The sequence below is a fragment of the Strix uralensis genome, chromosome 1 (genome assembly GCF_047716275.1).
Source record: "Strix uralensis isolate ZFMK-TIS-50842 chromosome 1, bStrUra1, whole genome shotgun sequence".
NCBI lineage: Eukaryota > Metazoa > Chordata > Aves > Strigiformes > Strigidae > Strix > Strix uralensis.
In genome coordinates this window covers 24,545,858-24,565,485 of record NC_133972.1, presented here as the reverse complement: position 1 = coordinate 24,565,485, position 19,628 = coordinate 24,545,858, and the positions used below count along the sequence as shown (strand labels likewise).

The following is a 19,628-nucleotide window of genomic DNA, read 5'->3' as shown; positions in this document are numbered from 1 at the left end:
AAATATTAGTTCTGCACTGTGAGATTTCTACAGTTTTATATAGCTTCAAATTTACAATGCACTAGTATAGTGATACTTTTTTGCAGGAGTCAGATTTGTCAAAATGGTAGCTGGAGATTTGGAATTGTAAGCATAACGTGAATATTAACAGAACAATGCATATGGCTAAAAAGAAGTCAAAATTATAGCAGGGAAGATAAAAAATATTTTAACATTTGCTAGGTGTCATGGCTTGAGCCCAAAGGGCAACTGAGCACCACACAGCTGTTCACTAACCCCTTTCCCCTCAGTGCTGGGAAGGAGAAAAAGGAATCAAAAGATTCAGGAATGGAGATAAGGACAGAGAGGGGTCATTAACCCATTAAGGGTCACGGGCAAAAGAGGCTCATTAGGGGAAGAAAAAAGGACATCAATTCAAAACACTAATGATAGCAACACTTAACAGACAGAAGGGGGTAGTGAGAAGAGTTACTATATCTTAAAAACACCTCCCTGCACCCCTCCCTTCTTTCCAGGCTCAGTTTTGTTCCTGATACCTCTACCTCCTCTCCCAGTGGCACAGGGGCAGGGGATGGGGGTGCAGTCAGTCCACCGCTTCTTCCTGCAAGGTGGTTGGGAATCACTCTCTGCACTCTTCCCCTGCTCCACGTGGCATCCCTCTCACAGGAGACAGTCCTCCACAAACTCTCTCCGCTGTGAGTCCTCCCCACAGGATTCATTCCTCTTGAGATGCTCTGGTGTGGGTCACCCCCATGTGTTGCAGTCCTCCCAGCACCAAACTACAACTGTGGAGGCTGTTTCTTCCCACAGAGTTGAGGGGTTCCTCCCGTGACCTCCATGGGTGTCGGGGAGGGTGACCCTGCCTTCTCACCAGAGGATACAGGGGGGCTCTGCTCCAGCGCACTTGCCCCCCTTCCTCCTCCTTCCTTCCACTGACCTTGGTGTTCGCATAGGTGTCCTCCTCATAACTCCTCAAACCCTCTCAGGTTCCCCTTCTTAAATACATTATCGCAGAGGCACAGCCACCACCGCTAATTGACTTGGCCTCGGCCAGAGGCAAGTCCAACTTCAAGCCAGGCAAGCTTCAAGAAGCTTCTCACAGGGGGCCACCCTTGTAGCCCCCTCTCCTGCTACCAAAAACCCTGCCACATAAACCCGGTACACTAGGATACTGCTGATATATTTGATCTTTCATAGGAGGTTACTGAATTATGAGAATGTTGCAGCTGCACATTTCTCTATTGTTGCAGCTTCTTTAATCCACAGTCAACCAGGGACTTTACTGGAGCTACAGTTCTTGAGAAGGCGGCATTCCAGGACTACAGGATCAGATATGGAGAAATTGTCTGCCAGCTTATGTAAGCCTCACATAAATTTAAACAATTGGATTCTTCTTTTCTTTCTTTCAGGGCCCAACAGGACCACCTGAACCACAAGGAAGACAAAGCAATATGGGGTGTCCAGGCAAAAAAGGTTTAAAGGTTGAACAAAAATTCTGAAAATACTATTTCATTGTGATTTAGAATAATCCTTCAATGTTTTTATTACATATTTTTCTAACTTTTACCATCTTTTTTCTTTTTGGGGGTTTTGAGGATTTGTTGGAAAAAAGTTACATTATGACTCTAGACAGTCTGAGTTTGTGAATGCGGTATTCTTTAGGGCTTTGTCCTGCACTAAATAGAGATTTTAAGAGTTTTGCAGAGATGTCAGTGAGTGTTGTCAATATTACTTTTTTTAGGCTACTTTGGAGATGTCTGCTGCAGTGCCCAGTTTATGATTGTGCCTAGGGAAACATATGAGAAACAAAACTTCAAGTATTAATTCCTGTGTTTAGTTTTCCTTCTGTTTTTCTTCTTCTTTTTTTTTTTTTTTTAATCTTGGTCTTGCTGGAGTTTGTAAATGTGCACTGGTTGTTTATATGAAAAATTCATGCACATTTGTATTATTTCAGGGTGGCAATGAGGAAGATGGAAGTGATGGAATTAGAGGAGAAGAGATACATTATTTCTTTCTTTTGCCTTCTTGACCTCAAAGTTACTGAGTGATAGAAATGAATTAAGATACCATCTTTTGTCTTTAAGGGATCTCCTGGGCTTCCTGGAAAGGAGAAAAGGGTGACGTTGGATATCTGGTAACATTTTGTTACCTTTTATTGGTCAGGGTTGGATTTAAGAACAATACTATAGCTATTTCATGAAACTGTCCCTGTGAGAAATGTCTTTAATAAACTCTCAAGCACAAGGAGTAGACTTTGTACCACAAAGTTATTTGCACATTTTTTGTTTGAATTCCTATCAGGAGAGTTATTATAGGACTTCCAGTGTCTGAAGAAGAGCTAACTGCTGATGAATAGCCAGCAGGTATTTTTCTAAATAGGGTATATACCCAGAAAATAGTTGCCTGTAGGATATTTCTATTTAAAAGAGAATTTGAGGAATAATTGGATCTGTACCTTACAGCCTTCTAGGTGGGCATTTTCTCATACTTATTGAGCAATCAACTAATTTCTATATATGACTAATTTTTACGTGGTTAAAGGTAGATACGAAGCCTCCTACCTCTGTAGTACCCTGACAGGTTCACATACATGAGACATGAGGGTTTTTTATTATCTGTGTTTGCCAACATCAGCTAACTGGTTTTTCATAAAGCATGGAGCAGCCCTGTTGCCTTTCCAGTTACCATGCAGTCTGAAACAAGGTGTGAGTTAGGACTCCAAAAGGCAAAAAGAGATACTGCGCGACTTCAGCAGACAGTTGGAGAATTGACCGTTTGTCTTTTCACTGATGACACGCCATTGTAGAATGGCTAACTGAGGCAAAAAAACCTCAGCCTGGTAGACACTGAACATTTTGACTTGGTCCATGTAATAAAAACAATACTCAGTGGGATCCAAGGTGATAGTTCAGGAGATCAGTTACAGTTTAGCCTCCATAATTCAACGCCTACCGTTAGGGATGGCAGGCTGATGGGTAGCCACCACGCTGGTCTGTCCATTAACAGTTTGAGCTTGCAGGAGCAGCAACTAGATACCTGTTTCAAGTGTGGAAAACAATACTCTCAAATAACTGCTTGGTACCTCACTTCCAGGAGAAACTGTCTTACCCTTTCTGCCCTTATACAGGTGCCCAGGGAGGCACAGGGCTGATTGCTACTCAGAAGACACTGGTTATTCACAGATGAGGCACTATTACATTCAAAACATGAAATGTATGTTAGCATAGGCCTTTCAGTGATGTAGTCTACAAAGTTCTTTGATATTTGGAATGATTTCTGTTTCATTGCAATAAGTATTTTGAATTTATTCTTTCTTATTACTAATGTAGAATTTGAAGCTACATTTTAGTTGGGGACAACCTTGGTGCTGCAGAGTCATGGTCTCCATAAAGCTTTTTTAGAATCAAACATAATACACTGGGACTATCGTGACCTACCCCGCTTCTGATGCAAGCACCAAATTTGGAACAAACTTTGTTTTGGACTGTAAAAGTCCTGTAGGTCACTCACATATGTCCTCTTTGCTATTCTGGTGCCAAATTCCAAGATTGTCATGGAAAAGAAAAACTGTTTTCATTTGTTTTTTTCAGAGACCTCAAAACATCCAAGTGTAGATAATATTTTTTCTGTTGTGTGCTTATACATAAAAATGTTTTTTGTCTTCAGAACAAGACTCTTAAAGCAATATCTTCTGCAGGCATGGAATGCTTGCTGTTATTTTGGAAAGACATCTTGAATGCTTCCTTGATGTGACAGTAATTGATTTTATATGCAGTCTTATTTAAAGATATGTTTCCCAGCAAACAGTTTACCATGGGAACTAACTGCTTATCTTTATCTTTCTCTGCCAATAGTGAGCTGAGCAGGCTTCAGTTTGACTTATGAAGCATGTCTCTTGATTGAATTTCACCTATTTTTGTCAGTTCTGTCCAGAAGGTGTCCAGTTTTTGTATGGTCTTCAGTGTTTTGTGACCAGTCCTAGGTGCTTTGATTGAACATGCTGTGTAGATGTTAATGTGTTTATTTGCAAGTGTGGTGTTCAATGACCAAAAAAGAAAATCAATTGTTGTGCTGTGTGAGGTGGGACGCAGTCACCAATTAGTGACTAGGAATCATGCCTGACCACTTTTTTTCCTTGCCTAGTATTTGTAAACCTTTTCTTAACGAAATCTTGCATCAGAATATTTTTATACAATACATTGTGTGTTGGTGTATGACACCCAGGACTGCTATTGTGTTCTTAAGGAGTCCCTAGAGACTCCTCTCCTCCCCCTAGCAGAAGTGCCATTATTCTAGGAAGTGGAGTCACACCCTGTTAGAAAAAACATCTGAGATCCAAATAGTTGGATCAGCAACAGAGGAAGGAGAGAGGCAGAAGCAGAGAGCCATGGGTAGACTTTCTCAGGAACACAGAGCTGGTCACAGAACCACATTAAGAGCAAAGGCCTAGTCAAATTGCTTAATCGATTAGACTTCATTTTGTTCCACTTTCTTTCCTGCTGTAACTCACCACAAGGAAACTGCCTCTTGTTCTGTTAATATCATTTTTCCCCAGGAATGAATGCCACGTGGTTACACAGTTCCTTATATCTATAAAGCTCTTTGTTGCCAATAATATTTTTGTTACCTGACCGTATCAACTTACTTTTGTTTGGAAATAAACTGTTCAATTTCCTTATAATCTAAAATAGCCCATGCTAGATACAGTGTAATTTGAAGCATTTCAGTTGAAAATGCAATCCTGTATTATAGAAAGACAATTTATTCTTCTATGTTCATGGCATTATTATTTGGAAGGAATCTAGCCTGTGGTCTTTTAATCTTTTCACTCAAGTTAACTGCTCCAGTTTTCATTTCTCTGTCACATTATGTGATAAGCTGGTCTGGGCACTGGAGAAAGCATTGCCTTTTCTGATGTCCCTTCCCCTAACAACTCCATGATCTGCAAGATACAGAGAATTTTTAAGAGTTCTACTCTGTCTTTTAGAATACAAATATTTAATTCACACCATTCCAATCCTCACCTAAGTCCACTGAACAACATTCCATGTGGCTGGGTTTTTGTTATTCTTGTTGTAAAAGAAATAAAGTTACTGCAGTTGTTTGACAGCTTTATAGATAGTATCCCTAGCCACAGTACTCTCACTGGTATAAGCCTTACTTAAGACATAGTCAAACCAATTTCCAGCCCCACTCCACACATTTGTAAATAACCTGAGAGATGATAGAGAGAGAAATCTCTGTGTATCTGTCCTATATAGAGAAAAATGTGCTTGTCAGTGCATCCATTGTAAAGAGAACACAGATCACTTTTCCTCTTCATTACCCTGTAATGAGACTTGTTCGTTTAAAAAGATGCTAAAGCAATGGAGAGGGCTCTGTCTTCCTGTCTGAGCATTTTCTACACCTGTTTAAAAAAATGAAAAGGTGCATGTGCTTCTTTAGAAACACATTAGTTCTTGGTCTTTGAGATCTGTTACATACAAAGGTCCGTGGTCACATTCAGTAACAGAAGGCATCAATCACAGCTTCTGGAAGCCATCTGTGAAGGCTGGGAGGGTAGATCTGCCTTTGCTCTGATGTATCATCCAAAGCCCACATCTGTTGATTTTCTTCAGAAAATCTTTAGAATAGCGTGGCTTTCTTCAGAATAGTGTGACAGCTGCTCTTTGGCTACAAATATGAGGCCAGGATGCTAACCTGGCTTGCTCAAGCAAAGTTCCCGTTGCTACTGACACAGTACAGGCTCTTGTGTAATAGTAGTCAGTATTTTGCCTTGCAGGTTTTTAAATGGCCGTGTTGATGGACAGCTGCTAGCAATTTTGTTAAGATATTTTTGCTAGGTATAGAGTATAAGGACAAATAATAGTACTTGTTTGGAACTGACAGAAAAAAAGATTGACATGATGAAGACTAGAAAAAAATGTGCTATCCCAATAAAAGTAATAATGGCATGTGTTTTTAGAGCTTCTGCTATTTATGGGAGAGGAATGGAGGAGTGTGCTATTTTGCAAATAGGAAACTAAGTTTTATTTACATTGACTGTCTAATCCCTGCCAAATGCCTGGATGAAAGCACTTAGTTGGTACTATAGGAGTTGATTATTGTCATTCTGCAGCCAGGCATTTTCGAGAGAGGACACTAAAGGATGTGGCAAAGTTTGGTTAAGCCAAACTCTTGTTACATCAAAAATACCTACACTGAATTAAAGTCCTGGAGAAAATAGGATCATGTTCTCTGAGCCACTTTCAAGACAAGTTCTATCAATATCCTTAATTTTAACTTACAAGTAATAAAATAGCACCTACAGTTTTCTTCTGTTTAGTGTCTTCCTTCTTAGACATTCTGTTCAACTGTGGATTGTGGATGAATCCCAGAATCAAACAGGAAGCCTGAAGTGGAGGTTGAAGCTGGTCTTACTGATATGTCGTCTTGTGTGTTATCTGGAAGATCAACCTTTTTCTTGGAACCTTGAGGGCTCCCTTCTACGGGAGAACTGTAAAGAGGTATAGATAGTGGTTATGTAACCTACAGATTTTATGGCATTAGTCAATTTTTATAAAATGTAAGTCCAACCTGAGGAAGAATCTGTGTTTTTTCACAGTTTTCTTATTTTACATCATAGTATTTTTCTCCTTTTGTTTATTTTGGAATGAACCAGGAACTGTGGGTCTGGCAGGGACTCCTGGAGCTCCTGGGAAACAGGAATGAAAGTAAGGTTCCCTTAGTTAAATGAGTGTATTAATTTTGTTTGTTTAATTCCCTCCCGTAATGTTGTTGATTTAAAAATGACTTGCCTATTCTGTTCTTGGAATCCACATCTGAAACTATTTCCCAGGCAAAGGTCCAGGGGATGTCTGCAGGATCAATCTCTTGATCTGAGTAGCAACTATGTGTTGAAGTTTAGATAAGCATTATTATGTTCTTTTTTGGATTGCAGCTTGTATGGTACTTAAATTCCTTTGGAAAAAAGACCAAGCAAGCACAGCCAGCACAGTATGCATGGCTCAGGCCACAGCTGCACAGAGCTTTTCAAGAGTGTAAGCTTTTTAGATCTGGACTTTTTCTTATTTGAAAAGCCTCTGTCGACTAGAAAGTTCAGGGAAGCAGAGTTTTAAATGAATTTTGTTTCATCTATTAAACCTTTCGATGTAACTTCTACTCTCTGGATAGTTTGTTAATTTTATAATTTGATAAGCTGTTTTATAAGGCGTATCATTTGCATAGTAAACCATGTTGTGTTGTGTAGTTCTTCCATTAGGACCTAACAGTTCATGTTTATTTGATTTACTCTCAAATTGTAAGCTCTGTGCCAGGCTAAAATAGCCATTAAAGGGTGCGGGGGAAAACTTCACATAACCAGAGATCAGAAGAAGTGATTCAAATAAAAGTATTATAATAGAGTTTCAGCGTTCCCTTTTAAGTCAAACTTTCAGGATCATGATAAGCCGAGAATCCAAAAAACAAATGCCTCACAAAATTAAGAGTAACAATCTTTATGGTTAAAGTGTAAGACATTTGCAATGCTTTATTTATGTATTTTAGGGTGTGTAGGATATCTCGAAGTAAACAATCGTAATTTTTCATAGACATAAATTTGGGTGTCTCAGGATATATACAAAACTTCTTTTGGGTGAGATCATTCAGTCTAGTGTTTGCACATCTAAATAAAGGATAAATACAAAGTGGCTTTTAATGTAAAAGTTGGGTTTAAGGTACCTTTTTCGCTTGCAGTCCTGAGGCTGTTTATCTGATTTTATAAATGTTAAGCAAGTAGCTTGCAGGTAATAGTGTTGTTATATCTTCTTTCTCCGTTGTATATTTGTGGATGAGTGTGTGGGGTTTGTCAACTGGTATAGTCAGATAGTTATTCCACAGGATGAAGGAAATTCTTCCATGCCTTTTGAAATTGGATTGTAAGACTGACTTTCTGGAGCCAGTGATTTTACCCCTTTAATACTCATAATTTCTCATCCTGTAATAGAGGCTGTTTGACCTGATACTAGAGATGTTTTGTTCTTTGGTTTGGAAATCATATTTTCTTTGAAAAATCTAGTTGTCTGCCCATATTATGAAAATCTTCCTTTCAGTCTGTATTTAGAGAGTTGAAGAAGGACCTTCAATACAATATTTCACATTTCCTTTGCAGAACCTCATTTTGAAATTCACAGTATCCTTTTAACCAAGCATGACTCAAATGACTATGGGAATGGATTACTTAATATTTTTTTTTTAATAGGGACAACCTAGTGATCCTAGACCAAAAGAAGAAAGAGGTCCATATGATTTGCATGGAAGGCAGGCTTGTACTTTTATTTTTATCCTTATGATGCTTATTTTGACTACACCAGACCTAAAGCAGAATGCTTGTCCTGTCCTGTCCTAAAAGACATGTAACTTCAGAAGAATTTCAGTTTGGTCAATTGAGACCTGATATTAAGTGCAATAACAGAGAGAGTATAGTTTTTATTCTTTCAAAATAACTGAGAGAATATACATTTTAAACTAGTTTTTGCTGTGAGTCTCTAACAATTATATTGCAGTTATTCTGAATGAATACAGGTATGAATTACGAGTACAGATATGATCCCAAACCTTTGGTACATTCTACTGTAATATTACAATATTTCTATTAATAGTATTGGGAAGAAATATCATTTGAGTTAGTAAATAGAGAATGACCAGGTGCTTTAGGTTTTGAGTTTGAAACTTTCTGATATTTTGCAGTATGGTTCTAATTGTGCTGGTTGTGAAGAGAGCATAAACAATAGTTTGACTGGTTTCTAGTAGTAGTAGTATAAAAAAGAGGTTTCTTTTGGGGCTAGATTTTCTAAAGATTTTCGTGGAGTACAGTTAGAGACAGTGCAGTAGTATTTTCAGAGTAATCAATGATTGCAGGAGGATTTTTTTTGTGAACTTGGCTTTCTCCTCTATGTGTAATGACTGCGTCAGCTTTGGAGACAATGTTGTACATATTCCCACCATCCTTCCCGTCTTTGCAGGTCAAGCCAGGACCAACTTCCACCTTTGTGTTCGCTTTTAAGATCTTCCCATGGACTGCAGAGATTTTGCTTCTCTTTGGACTGGTTCAGGGGCACAGTGTGCATATATATGAGTTGAAATGGAGTAGAAATCATCTTGCTCCTCCCCAGTCTATTGCAGTTCCTTACATCACACTTGCTGTGATTCTATACTCCAAGGCACTTGAATTAACTCCCTGTCAGTAAAATAATGTGCAGATAGATGCAAGAAGAGTACAAATGCAAATACTTAAATAAAAATACTCTATTTACAGGGAGATGGTGGTGCTTTTGGATATGGCCTACCTGGAGAAAAAGGAGTAAAGGTAAAACCGAAAGAGAAATCATAAGGAAATTATTATTTTCTCCATTATTTTAGGAGTGATTTACAACAAGAGGGAAAGCTGTGGGAAATGCAAACAACAGGCACCATTTATAGCTATTTGAATTTCATCCCAAGGCATATGGGATAGAACTCTAACCCACAAAACTACTGATTTTATTTCTAATTATCACTCACTGTGACTAATTCACTAGCTGTTCAATGTGAGAACATACCTGAGACCAAACAATGAACTGCTAAAATCAGTGTGGTTCACAGTGGGTTTTGCACCCTTAACCTTAGACTGTAAGGTCCCTGTGACCAAGAGCCATGATTTGTCATGTTGATGAGGCTAGTTCATGTTGTGATTCTAGAATATATTTCTGGTAGTGGTTGTAGGGTGCAGGAGGCTTCAGTAGATTTTTAGATAAATCTTGATGCTTTCAGAATCAGGATTATATGACATTTTGACAGAAACAGCAGGCAAATCACCTAGCAACTTTCCTTCTAGTTTCATGTTCCTACAATTTATAAGAGCTGGTGTCTGCAAAAAAGTCTCTTATTCAGAATATCTCTAAAGAAGCCATTAAGCTTCTTTATGCAAACAACTGAAACACAAGTAAGAACCACGGTTCTGGTGAGCAGTGAACATCGTAGCTTTGACAGTGTCCAGAGACTGTGGCAATTGTTGGAGAAGACAAGCTGGAGATGCTTATCCCACACACTGACAGAAGCATTATTGGCTTGGTCCTAAGAAATACTGGAGAGAGATTTTGGATCCAGCAATAGCTAAATGAGCCATGAGCCTGTCCCTTGAATTAAAAAACATAAGATGATGACAATATCATCCTTAAGTGTTGCTCATATGACACGTTGTGTCCCTACGCAACAGTGTTGCCTGGCCAACACCAAACTCTTGCTAGTATGTTTGTTGGAAATGAAAAATACAGATTGGCATATCACCACCACCAAGTACCAGCCTCTGCCCTCCATCTGATTTACTAGATACATACCTCAAGAATTTTCATGTGCTAGGATTGGTCCCCGTTATCTGCCAGTGCAATGACAATTTCACTCTTTATTCATGGCTGGGACAAACTAAAGCTATACATAGCTCCTCATTGGTTGTATTTTTAATATTTGTGTGTGTGTGTCTTTCCACATATTTTACATATGCAGTGTATATATTATACATATAATATAGGTATTCATACCTATACATATGAAACAGCATATTAGTTTCAAATGTCAATTAAAAAACAACACTGGGATGATACTGTGAATTTAATTATCTCTGCTCTCTATGTTATAGGGAAATAAAGGATTTCCTGGAGATTTTGGATGAAAGGTATATGTTGCGTTTTTACCTCAACACTTCTCTGGCTTTCATATATGTTAGTTTAAATAATCTGTTCTTTACTGCATTGTGGTTATACAGGTGTAACTCAGATATAGCTGATAGAAATATGCCATTCCAAAAATGACATATACTATTGCCAATATTTTTAAAAATGAGAATAATTTTTCTAGATAACTTTTCATACATTGAGTGAATTTTCCTGGCATTTTGTGAAAAGAAGTAGGATTTGGTTTTGTTAAAGGAGCAGGAAAGTAACCTGTGTAAGTGGCGAATGACTGAAAGCTTTCATCTGCCATTCTCCCCTCTCCAGCTAGTGAGCACTAAATAAAAACAGAGCAGGTGTTTGCTGTCTTTTGCTGGGAAGAACAATGTGATGCTGGCTGCTATAAAATGAAGCAATTTTCATGAAGACATGGAAAGGGAAGGCCCAAGTGTCCTGAATGAGTCCTAACTTTAAGGGAAACAGCCTAGATTGGAATGTTTTATGGAAAGCCTACCTATTGTTTGCCTTTGTCCCTCTTATAGTTTACTCAGTAAAGTCACTCCTTGTGCAGTCTTTTCAGCAAGGTTTGAATTTATTGCATCACTTCAATTGTTTAAGCAAAGATAGTGTTTGTTTGTAGGCAGAGATTTCTTCTGACCTCCGAGGATCCAGAGGCTGTCGCACAAGTGGAACTACCAGTTGTTTTTCCTACTCCTCAGGCTTCAGACCAACTTGCTTATAGACAGGACCTTTGGAAAAACAGCTTCTGCCTTCTCTAACAGTAAAAGCAGATGAATGTAGGAGGTCTTGCTCTGCTGCACTGTATGACCATGTCAGAGTGAATTCATCGAGACTAACTCTGTGCTATTAATATATGGACAAAGGAGAAAAAAGAGTTTGCGAGAGAAATAAATTGGAAATTTATCAGCAGAAGTCCTGACCTTCCTTTAGTTTCAAGTGCCTAATTTTGCAAGTCCAGCAGTCTGTTGACATCGTATTTTATATGACAAGAGTTTAAAAAAGAGAACTAAAACACAGAAATAATATTTTTCTGAACATAAAAAGCATAGTTGGTAATTTATAAAGTAAGATAACAAACTAGCTTGTAGTGTGTTTCTATGTTTCTAAATCCAAGTAATTCATTCTGGCAGTCTTTATTTAATAAGGTTGTGTTTGATACATGCCAACCATTAATATCGCTATGAATTTTAGGTTTCTTGTATTGAAATGCCAAAATACATTTAGCTTGGAAAAAAATCTTTTGGCTCTCCTCTGTCTTGCAGAAAAAAAGTGGTATTTATAGAAGTTTTTGATAGGACTTGTTTTCCTAATAGGAAGTCCAAGATTGCTCAAAATATTACAAGTGGAGGATTTCCTTCAGTTAATTTATTAAGTAATACAGTAATGGCAACTGAGTGAAACAACAAATTTCTATCCCATGGAAAAACACAACACTTCTTTTTCTTTTTTTTTTTTGGTCCCAACTCAGATTACAACTTTAAAAATCAGACTTTCCAGAAAAAGATTGAAACTGTTTTTCAAGCTGAATGTGAAGTATAGAGCCTAAAACCAACTAAAATTCTGGATGATCAGATTGCGTAAATAGGACTGAGCTGTGATACATTAGGCTTCAGCTAATAAGGCTGCTTAATATCTATACTCTCTGTGGATGCAGAGCCATGGCCACAGCAAAAGCAGAGTCATTCTGCTGAACGTCATGGCTTGGAGACAATGTGGTCAAGTTGAGTGCCAGATCCCTGACCTACACCTTCCTGGTAAATGGCCATTTGTGTATGGAATAAAGAAGAATAGGGAGTGTCTCATGTCCTGATAGTTTGCTGACTGATACATAGATGTAGAAAATCTGACAGGGACTTGTTGATATCACCAGACATTTTCAATGTTCTGTGCACAAAAATTGCCTGTTAATATTTTTGCCAATATTTTTACTTACATGGTAATTAGGGAGTGATTAGAAGTTTTGTTAAATAAATTGAACTGCCAACTCTTCACTGTTCTCATGGGAAATCAATGTGTGCTTTAGTAAACAAGTAGATAAATCACATTTTGGAAGCAGCACACTTCTGCCATAGAGGAGGTATTACTTAGAGAGAATATACCACAGTCAACAGTATGGTTTTGGCACATTAGAGGGAGAAGTTTTTTCACTTGTGTGAAACAAGATGTTGCATGTCTTTTGATACCTTATGATGCCACATTAAAGTAACAGCTGTATCTCATTTTCTTTTTCCCTGGTAAAAAATCATTGGCTGGACATTGTGTAGGTTTGGTTTGGGTTTTTTTCATGAATCCATGACTAATTTTTTGTGTCCAATCTTTCATATGCCTGTGTTTCAGTGGAAAAATACCGTCATAATTTCTTGAGAAGTTTACATTTTTATCAGAAGAGCTGGTTTTCATATTTTAATTACCTTTTTTCCCAACTAAGCAGGGTGAAGCTGGGAACGAGGGAATTGCAGGGGAACGTGGACTAAAAGGGTATAGAGGCAGAATGGCAAGTATCTTATCATTGTTGTTCTTTAATGGATTTTTTTTAACAGGCTCCTCCTTGATGTGCTGATTGCACACTTGTATTGATTTTTAGATGTTATGTCTGTCATCTTCAAAGGCTGCTAATGTTGGCCATGCTCTGTCCCTGTGTACTTCACACTAAACAAAAGCAATGACCATTTCTGAATTTCCTGTCTGCTGTTCCAGTTCACTTTCCTTTTGTACCTTTTAGATAAAAAACTGTTCCAGAAGAAATTTGCTGGTTTAAGAGAAGTGTGATGATCCCATTTATTCTCCATTAACTTTTTTGTCCTGATTTTTCTCACTTCTTGTGTGTTTCTTTCTCCCTTTTTTTCCCAAAGCTGAATATTAACTCCTCTGTTGTAACAGGGGCTAACGAGGGCTGGCTGCTCCCTACAGAAAGGAGAGCTTGTAGCTGTGGGTGGTAACAAACCAAGAAGAGTTCAGTTCCATGGAACAGTTTTTACTCAGCACTGCTTTTCCAAAAAAGTGAGAAATCAAACAAGGCTCTTGACATCAAAAGCAAAGATGTGCATGTGCTAATTTTATTCTGAGGATTGTATTTTTAAATGGGCTTTGAACATATTGGAGAAATAATACACTTAACAAAACTGAGCTGAACTACTAGAAGAAAACTGGTGTTTTGATGCTATCCAGTTTGTTCATCTGTTAAAAGTAAAAATTATGTCAGACCTGAGGCTCTTCTTTCTTACTTTTCATTTGCACTAAGTCAGTGGAACTTAAGCATGTAGCAAATAAAGGAAGAAGGAAGGAAATCTGCTGATTTCCAATAGAAAATATAAATTGTCTGTGTATGTTCTTTGAATAACGCATATGTAACATGCTACTATTCTTAGAGTATTCCAGGACCTGCTGGTCTGGAAGGCAGTCCAGGAGACAGGGCATCTCCAGGACACAAGGTAAGACCTAGACTCAATATATTTTGCTGTTACTGGAAAATACATTTGTTCTTTTTAATTTTGAAGGGAAACTAAGGAATGAAACAAAACATTTTCTTCGTGTTATGGTGGTCTGGAGTGGCAATATGTGCAATGTTCTGATGGTTCTGATGACTGCCATTGATGTGTTGTTCCTATATTGTAAATTGCATGACTATATTATGCTGTGAACTTCCATATTTTATTAAATAAAAAAGATTGAGAATTCATCTGTATGTGAGCCCAAATCAGATACTTCTGAATGCAAATGGCATTTTCATATATTCATATAATTTAATGTAATTTTCATAAGTCACCATCTAAAAGCCTAGCCTTGCGCATGTTTGAAAAGTATACCTGACTCATAGTTTGAGCCTCTCCTTTTAACTGATGCAAAGGACAATGCTTACTGTATTTTTTGGCTGTCAGTGGCACAGTAAATTTTGCAATTACGTGTTTCTAACAAACCCTTTAGAAGAACCATTGTGGGAGTTCAGCGTTGTGTATCTTAAGTCTCAAATGAAAGAGACTCACTTTAGAAATACTTACTCCCTCTGCGACATTCAGCATTGCAAATTCAACATGGTATAAAAGAGAGATTGGGTTCGTTTTTCTCTCATTACTTTTTACCACTGCTAAGAAGTCTGCAGCTTGTGCTAAGCTGAAAGTTTCACTGTACATCTTTGTCAGATAGGAAATGATACGCTGTAAATTTCATATAGCTTCAAAATAGGATCATAGCTGAAATTAGCTGCAACTGTCATGTACAAAAATTCCTCAAAGTACTAGAGGTCTGTACTTGCAAATAAAAATACTGATCTTTTCTCACCCTTACTGAAATAAAAATGTACACAGATAAAAAGTAGTGGAAACCTTCAGTTCTACTGTAGACTTTCAATATCCCCAAATCATGGTAGACATTAATAAAATATATAAAAATCTATAATGCAATCAGCCCTTGGCTTTGGTTGGTTTTTTTTTGTTGTTGTTGTTGGTTTTTTGTTTGTTTTTGTTTGTTTGTTTGTTTTGGTTTGGTTTTTTTTCCCCTGTGATTAGTAAAATATCTTAGCAATTAGGTGAGATAAGATAACATTACTGTAATCTTTTTCTTTCTTTTTTTTTTTTTTTTTTTTAAGAGAAGTAAAGGACTGAACGCACAAGCCTTATTTTCTGTGTGTATCTCTAGCACACTCAATGTTACAAACACACACAATGCACGATCTCATTGGGTAGTCATGTGCTCATGTATGTGTTTTTTGTTCTTGTCCATAGCCATGTGAACTCATTGACTACTTCTGCAAACACAGCTGTAAGTGTTCAACCTTGCTTTGATATTGTAAGCTCAACTATTACTACTTGCTTTCTTCCCTGTCTTATTAATATCACACTGGCTCTGTGTTCAGCGTGCCTGTGAATTTATGGTCTTAGCAGACAGGTGCTTGAAAAATGAGTTCAGGGCTCAGAACGCAAAACTTTTTTTGTCAGTTGTTTAGAATAATTTCTTTTGCCAAAGTTACTGTAATATAATGTCTTAGAAATATTAAGTGTCTCAGTATCCAGTGGTTCCAGTTACCATGAAGTAAGTCTGCATTATTTTTCCTTAGTCTAGCTATCCTAACTTCTTAGAAAATGACCATGCCAAATAGTAGTAGTTTCTACAACTAATGGTATATTTATATCTCTAAACTCTGGTAGAAACCCCTCAATGAAAATGTTTGGCCTAGAGCAGGGCCAGGTCCTGCTTGTACTTTTACTCTGTTCTCCAGTAACACCAAAGGGAGTTTTTCAAGCATACACAGCAGTGGAAGACATGCACCCTAAGTCACTGAAAGTCTTAAAATTTGCAGAACCAGGGAAACTAAATTCATTGAATGTTCCACCAGTGATTTCTGCTTTTATTTTTAAAATTCTTCAGATGCAAAATTTTTCAATTAAACTTTCTTTTTCTCTTTCTTTAGCTTGCCAGGACGGTGAGTACTACTTACTCCTATGTTACTGTTACTCGATAGACAGAGTGGTGGTGGTCATTTGTCAAACTGACCTAGCAGAGATCTCATAAGTTGTGAACTACTTTGCCTTTTAGTATTAGGCTCCACTCAACCAAACATTCTGAGTTGTGTGTTCCCTTCACAGAGGTTAAATCCTATGTTGAGAGTCAAGTGTTTACTGAACTGGAGCTTTAGTTTGTTCTTAATCCATGTGTAGGATTAATTTAGATACCTAAAATGCAAGTCACCAGATGCTTCCTCTGCAGTTTGTCTATCTCCACTAACGATTCAGTGAGAATAAATGTCGATACTCATAGCTGTGGTAGGTGTTCTAATTAAAACCATCAGATATTATTTGGCCATCACTAGCTTAGTTTCAAATATCACATCTCTGTGATTAGCTATGCTGAGCCTAAGCAAACTAGGTCTTCATAGTTTCTATATGCTCTAAGGTATGCACACTGTAACACAGATATTTTTCCTATTATGCATATGTACTCTTGCCATCTAGGTAAGTTCTACTCCCATTTTGCAGGTGGAACAACATGGTATAGAATGCAAAGCCTAGAAAATCTGTGGAGAGCAGAGAGTTAAAGTGCCTGAAGTCCTAGAACAGATCTGGTGAGCCATCTAGAACATCTGCTTCCTTCTTGCTCCAAAAAGAAATGTTATTTACTTGTCTTCCTTATTTACTTACCTTCTATTTTTTGACATTTTCAACATTATCCTATCCCATTACCTTGCTGTTCTGTAAAACTCAAAAGCTCAGATGTTCTTAATTGTGATAAATTTCTCCTGCTCCTTTCATATGCTTCACTGCTATGAGTTTCAAAATCAAGGCATACCCTTTTTGTTTAACGCCAATAGTGGTGATTGTCTTAACCACTACTGCATGTATGACCCTCATTTCCATTCCCTGAAGAGCAGGTGTAAGATTCTCCCCACAGTAACATGGTGCTTGACATATTTGTCCCTGTTTTATACCCAATGCATGGGCTAGCATGTATTTGGATGCTACAGTGTGTTGTGAACTGTTCATGTGAAGGTAGGTAGGAGAAACTGAACTGAAAAAGAGCATATAAAACTCGATGCAGTTCCCTCAAATCTTTCAGATATCACAGATTTCTATTTGCAATAAAGGTTCACAGACCTTCTCAGTGCCTTGTATCATTTTGTTTCACCAGTATTTGATTTAACCCCATTGGTAAGAGTATTGTTGGCAATAGCATGAGTTCCCTCCTTTGTAATTTCCCCCTATTATCTATGTGGTTGTGTTCAGTTCCTGTGCATATTCTTTTTTGTTGTTTCTTTCTACTTGACCCTGAGAGATATAGCTAGCATTATCCTTCTCTGACCCTTTATACTTCTAATTATCTTGCAGCTTCAGCACTGCAGATTATTTTTCTTCCTTGTCTCTTCTTTGACCTTCTTTACTGTTCTTAACTTCACTCCCATCGGTTCCTCCACTGCTTTACACTGAGCTGCCAAATAATTTTATCACACCCATTAATTTAAAACTTTCTTTTCTTTATTTGTTCTGATTTCAATACTGCTCTCCTTTTGCTTACTCTGTTTTTTTTCCTTCCTAACTATCCTCTTTCCATTATGGCTCAACATTCCTCAGTACTTGCTGTGTTCTATGCCCAAATGTTTCTGATAGTGGTTATGTATAGGAAATTATAATGGATTTTTGTCCTGCACTGAATTTGGCTATAATGGTGAGTCAGTAATCTCCTTCCTTCATGAGTGCTAGATAAATGATCAACTTATTACTGTAGTTATGTTACCTGCCATAGCCTGTGGTTTTTAAATTACATTTTTCTTCATGCTGCTGCTGATTATTTTCTTCAACATAATTTCTGCTTTTAGATGTAATATTGTGGCTGGAATAATTACAAGCTGAAATGTGTTTTACTCCAAAAGTGTCACATGCATTATCAAATATTAACAGTGCTCCTAAGAATAATGTGGTAATAATAACACCAAATCAGTATCTGAGCTGTACGGCAGTACCTGAGTTAGTGTAGGCCCACACTGTGCCCAAGAGGAGCTTTTAAAGGGAATATTGTGTGCTGGAAATACAGGATACTTCTATGCAATCCAATGCAGACAGTTGCAAGCTCACTCTAAGGTCAGTAGTGCAGGTTCTGCTTCTGCAAGCACACCCAGCAAGGGGGGCACAGACTCCAGCAGACTCACATCCCACTGGTTCAGAGTGCAGGTGAATGTGGAGCCTGTCAGAATTTGGACAAAACCTAAGATCATTTCTACTCCTAGCCCAGTTGTCCTGCTTGGCTGATGCTGGAAAAGCCACTTTTATTCTCTGTGCTGCAGCCTCTCCATCTGTAAAATAGTGCTAATATAATTTAGTACAATTTTCCAAATATCAGTGTAAAACCTCTTCCTAAGAATGAGCAATTTGTAGTCTTCTATGCCTCACCTCAGTATAAAATGGACAGATTTTTGCCTGGCTCCCTCTTTTTCTTTCTGCACGTATCAAGAGCAGGATGTAATTTAGCATTATCTCATTTTATGTATGGCTTTTATGTGCATCACTCTCCATGTCTGAGAATCAAGGAAACAAAATAATTTGGGGGTGTTTTTTGTTTCCTAAGAAAACTGAAATGCCCAATATATGCAACACAACTGGTGTTTGCCTTGGATACCTCTAGGACACTCACTCCTGAGACATTTGAACTGAGAGAGGTTATAATAGTCATAGTGACTGATGCCAGAATCAGAAACAGAAACTGCCCAGTGGGAGCAGCGTCACTGTTGTTTCTGACAACTCAGTTACCCAACACCTGATCACAGAGTTTCACAAGAATAAACTACTCAGCACCCTAAAAAACATTTCTTACCAGAGATCCTCCAGTGAACAGGACACTTGAGGTGTGATGAGATTTATTCCAAGAATGTTTTCAACAGAACTCTACAGGGTCTTAATGTGAGAAAAATAGCTGTGGTTTTCAGCCATGGACCAGCTGCAGGTGCATCTTCTGTTAAACAAGCTGTCCTGGAGATGAGTGCAGTAGAAGTCGTTTCAGTAGTTAACTGCTTCTGAAAATACACCCCATATCTCCCAAGCTTTCCTTGTAAGAAATTTGCTAAACTTTTCTGCTTTATGCTCAGTAATGTTAGTTTAAAACAAGAAACCTTAAATGTACTAGGTCATGCTTATCCCACGTGTAATGCTATTGAGCGTAGTGACTCACCTGTATCAAACTTTGATCCAAATTCTGCACACAAGTAGCTGTCAGTTAGTCTTTAGTGATGCTAATGAAAGGTGTGGAAATACTGGAGATTTTATAAGAATACCTTAGCAGACCCCAACACAGATAATGTGTGCAGACCATAAAATACATGGGTGACTTTATAGAGGAGAGATTCTGTGGTCAATAACTTTCTGATTAAATCATCTGTTACAACTCTAATATTTTGGAACTATTCCCATCTGCTTGTAATCCTGTGAAGCAGATAATGGA

General features: G+C 37.8%; 1 pseudogene; it reads left to right on the top strand.

Moving 5' to 3' along the window:
• LOC141939702 (collagen alpha-6(VI) chain-like) overlaps nt 1–19,628 on the top strand; it is a 56,875-nt pseudogene that overhangs the window by 27,280 nt on the left and 9,967 nt on the right.